Below are 4,432 nucleotides of genomic sequence, written 5' to 3' on the forward strand. Positions count from 1 at the left end.
ATATCGTGCCTTCTTCCTACCATGTATTAAGTTTAACAATTCCCCTCGCCAGGGTCCTGTTCCTCCCATTCCACAGAGAAGTGCTGTCATCAGGTCAGCAGTGTTCCTCCAGTTGCTAAACCCAACATTCACGTCTTCGGAATTATTTCATTTGAACTTTTAGGCGTGTTTGACGCAGCGGATGGTACATTTCCCCTCGAGGCTCGTTATTATTTCCCAATCTTCCATATTACCGGCTGCTTCTTCCAAGCCTGTTTTGCTAGCTCTTCCTCGTCTCCTCGATGTCTGTCAGAAGATAGATTCTTGATCCGCCCTTTTCTGTCCGACGGCTTCTCCCCCAGGTAACCTCGCTCAGGCATATGGCTCTGAAAAACATGAATCATTGTTTGTATTTCCAGTCAAGACGCCTTTTCTGAGCCCAGACATAAATTCACTGCATACTTGACCTCTCTGCTGGGCTGTGTGACCGACTGCCCAAGTGTAGTGTGGCCGCAGGACAAACCCTCGGCTAGGCAGGTGATTATGTCAATAGAATCACACCCTTCCCTGGTCCCCTCCGTCCCAGGGAGCAGCCCCACTGCCACTCCTGCTGTCCAGGCTCCAACTTAGAGCCCTTCTTACTCACGCCCCTCCCCCCCACACACACCTGGCCGACTACCATTTCCTGTCGGTTCTGCCAGACCTTCCCGCCTTTCTCCACCTTGGCCACTAGAGTCCCAGTCACATTGCCACCATCCTGCAATGCCTTTGCTAGCTTGGCATAGTGCCCCAAATGGAGTAAGGGACGACTAAGCACTTGCTGACCACATGAAGTCATTAGTAAGTAAATAAGAGTGTGCTGCTCAAGCTCGAGGCGGCCTCCGACGTTCATCAGCGTCGTCGCTCACCCAATCTGTGCCCCACGGGAAAGAGTTGTTTTATAAACAACGTATTCGATTTGGGGAAATGGTGTCTTCTAAGTCACAAAGCTGGTTACGGCTGCGGGTTCTCCGGCGGCTACCCAGCCATCTACTGAGTAACGCCAAAATGGCCCCCCAGGGCGGGACGAGAGCCCAGGATGAGCCCTACCGGGCACAATCGAGCCGTTTCTGGGCCTGGTTTGCTGACCTCCATCAGCTTGGTGCTTACGCGCTGCCCTCGGTTAGGAGGGAGGAGGCTGGAGGAGGTGCGGGCGTGGAGGCAGAAGGGCAGGGCCAGAAGCTGCAGCCCACGGCCAGGGGCGGGGTCGCTGACCCTGTAGCCCGGTGTCCCCCACCCGGCCCCTCACCACATGCCTCGGGCTTCCCGCGCCTCCCCGCCCGCCTGATGCAGCATCCCACTGCACAGGGGCTTCCTCCATCACTGCCCGCGTGTCCCTGCGGTGCTGGACACCTCTCCCTGGTCCAACACCCTCACGTCCTGTGCAGGCTGGACGCCCTCCCCCTCATCTGGACTGAGCCTCCGGAGGCAAAGTGTGAATTCACACCCTCAGCTCTGGCCGCAGGACCGTGCACAGCACAGCGTGTCTCTGCTCCATCCACCTGCCGGTCCCCGTGTCGCCCCTTGTCTTCTGGTCACTCTTGCTGATGGCGGAGGAAGCCCCCGGCAGTGGATGGAGTAGCCCGAGGCCTGTGATCAGGTCAGATTCTTTCCAGCACACAATCTGCCTTCCTCAGCCTGCGGTGGCCCAGAGAGCTTATGGGACTTAGAATGCCCACCATTCTGGAGGAGCCAGTGGCGATCTGCCGCTGGACCTCAATCTTTTCAAGCTTCGGCTGATGCTCTTCGTTTCTATTTTCTGTGTGTTTTTCGCTGAGGCAATCTCAAATCTTTGGAGGAAGCAGACATGTACCAATAAGTACTAAAAAAAATATTTGTGGCCCTGTAAATATAATCACATCGCTGTAAAATCTTCTAGTTTAGGGTTTAATTGTCATGTCTTCCGTCCCAAACCGCAGTTCTAGCTAAACTAATGTTCCATACAAAAATTTCTCTTGCAAATCTGGAAGCTCCTTCTAGTGACCATTATAGCACAATCTGTGCCCTTGAAGAAGGACGTGAGGTGTTAGGGGACCTTCTGTGGCAATTTTGCACAGATGTGTTTTGCAGGGAGCGGCAGTCTGCGCTGTATCATGCATCTTTAAAGGAAGTGGTTTTGTTAAAATAATTTTAAAAAGAAAAAAACTCTACCAGCATTTTTTTTTTTATGGTAGAAAATGGAAACTAGAAATATATGTATGGCTATCTTTTGGTAATATTATCAATTCCTCTGTGCTATGAATAATATCAAACATCCAGGATAACGTGTGCTCTTATGGGAAACAGGAATTATTTATATTTAGTTTAAAATAGATAATTCACTCCCCTGACTCTCACCACCATTGATGATGCACATTTTTTTTTTTTTATACTTGCGTCGTTTTAACAGGGGGAAAAGTAAGAGTGTAAACGCCGGAGATTTTATTTCGTTCCTCCTCTACATCTGACACGCCGACCTGTGGTCAGCCACAAGGGACACGAGGGAGGGCGGCCAGGCACCATTTTCTGTTCTGGCTGACACAAAAGTGGAGGTCTTTTGAGTGTTTCAAGGAAATCCTGCCTAGAAAACCCGAAGCGGCTCAGTCGGTAAGAAGCACAGCTGGGGAGAGGAGCTGTCACACGGGGTCCCAGGCTTGTTTACTCCTCTTCCAGCTCCCAAGGCTTTAAGAGCTCATGGCGGGCGGGAACCTCCTGTCACCCAGTGTAAGGACAGGGGACTGTGGTAAACAGAAAGGTGCCAGACAGGGAGCAGCTGCGGACTGAAGAAAACGCTGCTGTGACATTCTTCGGTCCCCGCTTCTCTAAGCCCGGAGCTGGGAGGAACCAACACTCTAAGTGGGGGACAGCCCACAGGAAGGGGGCGTCCCGGGCAGGCCTGCTGCCCTGAAGCCAGCCCCTAGTTAAAGATCCATGCTAGCCTTTTGGCTTCTAATAACAGTGCATTGGCTTCTCTTGACAGTGGCTTTCAGAGTTAGTTATTTTATAGACAGTCTCTCCCATGCAAATAAAAACCCGCCGTCCTGTGCCATCAAACCGCCCAGTGATGGCGGGCTGTAGCACCGCGGAGGACCTGTGTCCAGTTCGGGACGTGGCCAGGGGACAAAGCTAAAAGAGCGCCCGGTGCAGAGAGGACTAAACACGGAGCTTGCTTTCTGACCCAGAGGAAGAGGCACCACATCCTCCATACACTGGTTATTCATTCTTTTCATTCTTTTCTGAATCAGAATTTCTTTTTAAGTCTTAGTTCAGCTTTAGTGTTTCTGACAGTCTCTTGGGATTTCCAGGAGACGGGTTGGTGAGGACATTTGAAGAGTTACTTAGAAACACTATAGAAATGTGTAGGATTTATGGCAATCAGTAATCGCCCTACATATACACACCCACAGAACACGCACCGGTCACTCAAAAGTAAGGAAATCCGAGGAATCAGCAAATATGTGGAAAATTGCTCAAAGTCGTTGTCTTAGTCAGGGTTTCCCAGAAAAACGGAACTAAAAGGATGTAGATGTGTACGGACATGTGGGTGGACAGACAGACAGGCAGGCGTTTTAATAATCAGAAAATCGTAGCACATCCACATGTATTCGTATAAAGTTGCCTGTATCTCTTCACTCGATGGTATACATTCCTTCATTCCACCTTGACCGATCATCAGAGCTTTATTATAAGCTCGGGTGCACGAGTCAGTGTTAAAGGGTGAAACTGGTCCTACCTCTTGCTAAGGACGTTTTTACACCCAATTCCTTTTCAAACATAGGCCGTCGGCGTGCCGGAGACGTCTGTGCCCATCTGGGCTGCCAGGAGGCCTGAGCAGACGCCACTGAAGTCCGTGGGCGGCTGCTTCCTGCCAGCTCAAATTTATACGAAGCTCTCGTGCAAACATTGACCTGTCCGTGTTGCCGCCTGCCGACGGCGCTGAAAACCAGCGTCCTCGGTCAGCCGAGGATGGACGCGAAGCCAAACTCCCCAAATACACATCGACCTTCCCTTTTCGGTTGCACAGATTTCGGGCACGTCCGGAGACCCTCAGGTCTGTGCATCTCTGCTCGCCGAGGGGCATCCGTCCGGTATTTTGAGGGTCCAGGTTCTAGCACATGTACGTTTAGTCTGGGGGACCGATGACTTTGACGACAGGGCAAGGGCAGGGCCCGGGACGCGGCTGCCTGCGTTCGAGTACCTTTAAGGGCGCGTCAAACCCGAGGTCGGAGAGGAGAGCGAAACAGATCGTGGCTCCCGAAGCCGCATTCGCGGTGCCGGATCTCTGTTGCCGTGGCAACCGAAGCAGCATCCTCGCCACTCATCAAAAATGTATTTCATTCATAGAGTATTTACGTCTCGGGGCTGTTTGCCGCGATGAACTGAGTCGGAGCATGTAAAACACTGAGCACAGGGCCCAGCACAAAGGAAATGCATA

This window comes from Pteropus medius, unplaced genomic scaffold (assembly GCF_902729225.1).
Source record: "Pteropus medius unplaced genomic scaffold, Ma_sr-lr_union100, whole genome shotgun sequence".
NCBI classification, from domain to species: domain Eukaryota; kingdom Metazoa; phylum Chordata; class Mammalia; order Chiroptera; family Pteropodidae; genus Pteropus; species Pteropus medius.